Raw genomic sequence first — 7,316 nt, forward strand, 5'->3', positions numbered from 1 at the left:
TTACCATAAACTGGGTAACTTAAGACAAAATAAGTCTATTATCTTAAAATTGTGGACGTCAGAAGTTCAGGTCTCCCTGGGCCAGTAACAGTGCTGGCAGTACTGTGTTTCCTCTGGAGGGTCTTGGAGAGAATCATTTCCGACCCCTTTCCAGCTCCTAGAAGTTTCCGTGTTCTTTGGCTCATGGCTTCTTCTTCCATCCAGAATAATTGCCCCATCTCAAAAGAATTTTAGTATGAAAGAAAAGGTTTTCATTTTTGCATGCCTAATACATATCAGTCCCTTTTTACCTGCTATTTTGTCACATTACCTCCATGCCTTGGCTTTCTAATCTGTAAAACAAGGGCTTATGATGTTAAAGGGCACACCCTACTCAGTCGTGTCTGACTCTTTTGCTACCCCACGTACTGTATAGCCTGCCAGTTTGCTCTGTCCATGGATTTCCCAGGCAAGAATACCGCAGTGAGTTGCCATTTCCTGCCATCCAGGGGATCTTCCAACCCAGGGATCAAACCCAAGTCTCTGAGGTTACTGCATTGCAGGCAGATTCTTTACCACTGAGCCACCAGGAAAGCCCCACCCTACTCCACAGCATTCAGTAAATGATTTATTTCTGATAAGTTACTCTGGGTTCTATAGTCTGATATGTTCCCTTTTTGGAAACTACTATAGGTTATGGTAGGGAAAGGATATTCCACACAAATGATAACTGAAAAAGAGCAGGGTGGCTACACTAATATCAGACAAAACAGACAAGTCAAAAACTCAACTAGAGAAAAGGACATTTTCTAAGATAAAAGGTTCAATATACAAGGAAGATATAACAATTATTAATATATAAGCTCCTAACATCGGATCACCAAAATATACAAAGCAAACATTGGCAAAACTGAAGAGAGAAATAGACCATGACACATTCAATAACCCATTTTCAGTAATGGGTAGAACAACCAGATTACAAGACCAGTAAGGAATCAGGACTTGAAAACACTAGACCGATTGGACCTAACACATGCAGAACACTCCACACAACAGCACAGAACACATGTTCTCAAGTGTACATGGAACGTTCTTCATGACAGATCACATGTTAGGCCACAAAAAAGAAAGTTAACAAACCACACTGAAATCATACTAAGTATCTTTTCTGACTAATATGGAATGAAACTCCAATACTTTGGCCACCTGATGCAAAGAGCTGACTCATTTGAAAAGACCCTGATGCTGGGAAAGATTGAGGGCAGGAGGAGAAGGGGACGACAGAGGAGATGGTTGGATGGCATCATCAACTCGATGGACATGGGTTTGGGTGGACTCCAGGAGTTGGTGATGGACAGGGAGGCCTGACATGCTGCAGTTCATGGGGTCGCAAAGAGTTGGACACGACTGAGCAACTGAACTGAATACAAAAGAGCATAAGGAAAACTAAATATCATCCAAAATCTTTGCAGCCAAAATAAAAAACAGCCTTCTAGTGTGATTCAACCCAAATATTTTTTTCATTATGTATATAAATGTATAAATATTTTAAAGACATAGTGACATAGAATGTTGCATCGTTTTTATTTACTGGTGAAAGTGATGAATACACTTTCACTGTAAAAAATTTGAACAGAATTTCCCTGGAAGAACAGTGAATAAGAATCCACCTGCCAAAACAAAGGACAAGAGTTCAATCCCTACTCCGGGAAGATTCCACATAGAATGGAGCAACTAGGCCCCTGTGCCACAACTATTGAGCCTGCACACCCAAGAGTGCACACACTTCAACTACTGAAGCCCCTTTGCCTATAACCTGTGCTCTGCCAGAGAAGCCCGTGCACCACAGCAAAGAGACGCCCCCGCTGGCCGAAACTAGGGAAAGCCCATGTGCAGCAACGAAAACCCAATGCAACTAAAAAATGCAAACAACACAAATGTGAAGTACTCTGTCAGCTTCTTCCTGCCATGCCCACCCGACACTGCCCCGCAGAGACCATCGTTTTCACCTTGTTGCACCCCCTTAGACCTTCCTGTGTAATCCCATGATGCAAGAATTCAGCATGTCCAGCTTTCTATTAAAACATCCAGTAGAGGGAACTGTTTCTCTTTTAATATGTAAGTTATATTTCTTTGCAAAAATCAATGTATGTTTAAGAAAACATCTGTCTAGGATGTCATTTATACAATGCAGAATGTATAAGAATTTATAAACATATTTATTTCTACTGACTAGTTTCTAACTGAATTAAAATTTTAAATCTTATTTTCTCCCTTCAACTTTCTTGTTGGTTTGCTTGTTTCATTTTCTTTGACCTTGAAATTATGTAGTTTTTAACGGCTACTGCTATTGAGTACACTTATGGGGAAAAAACCCTTACTGGTGGTAGAAAAAAAATTGTTTTTTTTTTTTTGAGAGGAAGATAAATCATATAATACAAGAAGTGAAGATAAAATGTATATTTCATCTGGCAGTAATTCCATTTAAACTTCTAAATAGATTAGTATTATTGAACAGAGACTATTTACTTTTAGATACTCTGAAAATATTTTTTTTTCCAAGATGGCAAATTCTATATATGAGTATTTCAACCATATTTTATGTGAGTGGCATACACATTTTAATTTCACAGCCGTTCTCAATGAAGAGCTGACTGGACTTGCCAACTTGGTCAGCCCACTATGCTGATGTGGGGTTTCTATGCTCATGATTGTGGTTGAGCTGCACAATAACTAAGAGGTTAAGAGAAAAAAAAGGGGGGGGGGCTACAAAATACTATCACAGAGTCTCAATTTGGGGGCTGGAAAAATGTGGGGCAGCCAAAATGTTAGCAGCAGGTATATTTGGGTGATTTTTTACTTTATTTAGTTGTTTCAACTATAAAAAGTCTAAGTTTTCTACAGTTAACATATACTCATTTTGAAATGGGCTTCCCAGGTGCCAACTGCAATGGTAAAGAATCCGCCTGTCATGCAGGAAACGCAAGGATGGGGGGACACATGTGCACCCATGGCTGATTCATGTCGATGTATGGCAAAAACCATCACAATATTATAAAGTAATTATCCTCCAATTAAAATAAACTTAAAAAAAAAAAAGAGAGAGAAAGAGAGACTTGTGTTTGATCCCTGGGTCGGGAAGATCTCCTGGAGGAGGAAATGGCAACTCACTCCAGTATTCTTGCCTGGAAAATCCCATGGACAGAGGAGCCTGGCGGGCTACAGTCCAGGCAATCGCAAAGAGTCGGACACCACTGAGCGACTAAGCACAGCCCAGCACAATAACAATTTAGGGGACAGTTCTTGACTTGATGTCGCAGCTCAGGAAAAAGTTGTAACATAATCACAAATTTTCTTACTACCTTTGGTAAAATGAACACCTAATACAAGCCAGGCACAGTTTCAGCACTGCAGATCCCTGCCCTGTTGGGAGCTAACATTCTGGACGAACAGGAAGCACAGTAAAAACGTACTCAGTGCATCTGGCAAGGCAGGGGGGCACAACGGGAAAAGGAGGTTGGTCGTGGTGCAGTCACCAGTCAGCTCGCTGTTCACAACCCCACCCTGCTCTCAGGCTAAACATCTCAGGTGCCTCACTAAGTGCGTCACCGGGCCTCTGTCTGCTCCCAGCCCACCCCCCACCTCTGCCAGATGGTCGAAGTCTATGCAGACCTGGCCCTCACTGACTTCCTACCACACCCAGACACAGAGCCAGGCCCACACTGTCTGACTCAAGGGTACACCCACCACTCAGAGCTTTGCAAAGGCTCTGAGCACTGTGTTGTGGTCCCTGGTGTTTGCTGACCGCTGCCCACATTCAGGCCCTGAACTGAGGGCCTCGCTGTGATACTGCTGAACCACCTACAGGGTGGGCATCACCTCAGGACTTAACTCTGCTGCTTTCTGGGTGTGTGACAGGCCCCAGAATAGCACCTGCTGTTGAATGAATTAAGCATAAAACACCAGGGAAAGACATGCACACAACTGAACAGTCCCAGACCTTGACTCTGCTCTTAGAGGAGTGAACAGAAGGATGGAGACGGTCCTGTCATTCTCTCAGCCAAATTCTGGCTTTCAACTGTTCATAAAACTGGTTTGACATTAAGACAGTGTATTTTCCAGCCACTCATACTTTCTATTATTTCTACCTGGAACTACACTGTGAAGGATTTTTGGTTGCTTGCTTATAAAACTAAATCACGGCCTGTCTGGGAGATAAGTAATTAGAATCCCATCCAGTCATCTCTGTCACATCCAGCTGATTCTGGGAACTGTGCCCGGCGGCAGCCAAGGCCACACAGTATATCAGAATGTGGTCAGGACTACTCAAAACCAAGAAGCGCCTTTCTCAAGAGGCAGGAAATATCAGCAGGCCTTTAAGGACACTTCCTCCTGGAACTGCTTTTTGCTGACCCCGTCCTTGAAGGACACAGAGGACAGGCATTGCAAAAGGCGTGTGGCAGAGTCCGCACCTGTTCTGGGAGCGGACCGACCCAAGGACAACCTGGCGATGACCGCACTTGCTGGAAATTGTTCTGGACTTGAACCCAAGCGAATATAATTAAAGAGCCAATTGATGAGGTTTAAAAAAGGTTAAAACCCACCATTTGAAAGCTCCGAGGAGTCAAGTGGACAAAGAATCTTGTCAACCGCCGCGGTCCCGAGAGGGCAGATCAGGAACCAGGTAAAGGGGGATGTGAGACCCTCGGCAGGACTTACGGGCGAAGACCATGGCGGCCTCGGAGGCTCCGTCTCCACGCCGGCATATGTCTTCCTCCTCCCCGGACCTCTGTGTCCATCACCTGCTGACCCTGACCTGCTGTTGCCTTCTCCAGGGGTGCTGGCCGCGGATTTCGGGGTAAACGTGAAGCTCTGGGGGGTCCGGAGGCCTTGCTTTTCACACCACCAGCTGCAGACCGAGCCCTGTCTGGCTGCGCCCACGAGCGCCTCCTGGTCCAGCCTCCACTCCAGGCACCCTGGGCCGGCCTCAGGCCATGGCCTTCCTCCCTGAGCTCTTCCGGGGGAGCCCCCTCCTCCTGCGGGGAGATGGATCTGCGGAGGTGGGAAGGGCTGCCTGGCCTCGGGCCGGTGGGCCTGGGGGCCGAGAGCCTTCAGTCACCAGTGACGACCAACACTGCGCGGCAGCCCCCACCCCACCATCTCTTGTGTTCGGTCCACGTGAAGGACGCCTGGTATCATCCACGAACAAGCTGGGGGAGGAGAGTGTGCAGAGAGCAGTTGCCAGGCTGCACCCACTTGCCTCGTGCTCCAGGAGGCGGGAAAGCCAGTGTGCATGCACAGGGATGGGGCTCTTCCGGGCCAGGAAGGGAATTCCAGGAGAGTGACCGACCCCCGCCCCCACCCCGGACTCGACAGCGACCCCGTGTGGTGGACTGCATTTCGGCTCTGGACTGTGAGTGCGTGACCGCAGAGAAGAGCTCAGAATGACTTCAGAAATAAAACTTTGAGTCAGTAATGGTAACAGGGTGACAAGGGTGAAAGAGGAGAGTGAAAAAGCTGGCTTAAAACTCAACATTCAGAAAGCTAAGATCATGACATCAGGTCCCACCACTTCATAGCAAATAGACCGGGAAAAAGTGGACATAGCAGCAGATTTTAATTTCTTGGGCTCTAAAATCACTGTGGACAGTGACTGCAGCCATGAAATTAAAAGATGCTTGCTCCTTGGAAGGAAAGCAATGACGAACCTACACAATGTATTAAAAAGCAGAGACATCACTTGGCCAACAGAGGTCCGTCTAGTCACAGCTATGGTTTCTCCAGTAGTCAGGTTATGGGTGTGAGAGCTGGACCATTAAGAAGGTTGAGCACCAAAGAATTGATGCTTTCAAATTATGGTGCTGGATAAGACTCTTGAGAGTCCCTTGGATAGCAAGATCAAACTAGTCAATCCTAAAGGAAATCAACCGTGAATATTCATTGAAAGGACTGATGCTGAAGCTGAAGTTCCAACACTTTGGCCTCCTGATGCAAAGAGCCGACTCATTGGAAAAGACACTGATGCTGGGAAAGATTGAGGGCAGGAGAAGAAGGGGATGACAGAGATGGTTGGATTGCAACACTAACTCAATGGACATGAGTTTGAGCAAAGTCAGGGAGATGGTGAAGGACAGGGAAGCCTGGTGTGCTGCAGTCCATGGAGTTGCAAAGTGTCGGACACAACTTAGCAACTGAACAAGAGTCCCCATACACCCTACACTGTTTCTCTAATAACACATTAGAATAGTAGATACATTTGTCACAATTAATGAACCAATATTAAAACATTCTTATTACTTCAAGTTCACACTGTTCATTTTCCTTTATTTTCACCCAATGTCCTTTTTCTATTCCAGGATCTCATCAGGACACACTATTTTTAGTCACCAGGTGTCCTTGGGCTCCTCAGGCCTGTGACAATTTCTCAGACATTTTTGATGACTTCACAGTTTTGAGGAGGGCGGGTTTGGTATACCCTCAGCTGGGATTTGTCTTGGTATTTTCCTCTTGAGCAGACTGGCCTTATGTGTTCTGGGACGAGGTCCACAGAAGTAAAGTCTTCTTCTCACCATACAATGCCAAGAGTGCATACCACCGACACAGCTTATCACTGCTGACACTGACCTTGATCATCCGGCTGATGCCTAGTGCATTTTTTATTACAATATAAGTAACACACCGTTTAGGTAACCGGCTTCCCAGATGGCAGTTGTGGTAAAGAACCCGCCTACCAATGCAGGAGACATAAGACACAGGTTCAATCCCTGGGTGGGGAAGATCCCTGTAGACAGGCATGGCAACCCACTCCAATATTCTTCCCTGGAGAATCCCATGGACAGAGCAGCCTGGTGGGCTATAGTCCATGCGGTTGCAAGGAGTTGGACACAACTTAGGCAACTTAGCACACATGCATGCATGTAAAGGAACACTGAAATCAGTAACTATTTAAGAGCTGAGCATCTTAGCTGCAACCTCTTAATCACCCCCCTTTTAATGGCTCTCTGAAGCATAGGTACTATTACTCCTATTTCACAGATGAATAAAAAGGAAGAACTTTTCCACAACACACACATACACATAATTGTGCTAAAAATATTTTAAACTGACAATTTTCATCTGCTTGGTTCTGCGACATTAAGTACAATTCATGCTGTCATGCAACCACCACCATCTCCAGAACTTTTCATCTTCCCAATACTGTACATGCTTTACCCTTGATGAACATCACCCGTCTTTCAGTCTTTCAGAGATTCAAATGGTTCCACTTTGTCAGGCCCACCTTGAACATTCCTGCAGCCAAACATGACCAGCTTTTTCCTCTGGGTGGAGAGTAATTA

Source organism: Dama dama, chromosome 27 (assembly GCF_033118175.1).
Source record: "Dama dama isolate Ldn47 chromosome 27, ASM3311817v1, whole genome shotgun sequence".
NCBI classification, from domain to species: Eukaryota; Metazoa; Chordata; class Mammalia; order Artiodactyla; family Cervidae; genus Dama; species Dama dama.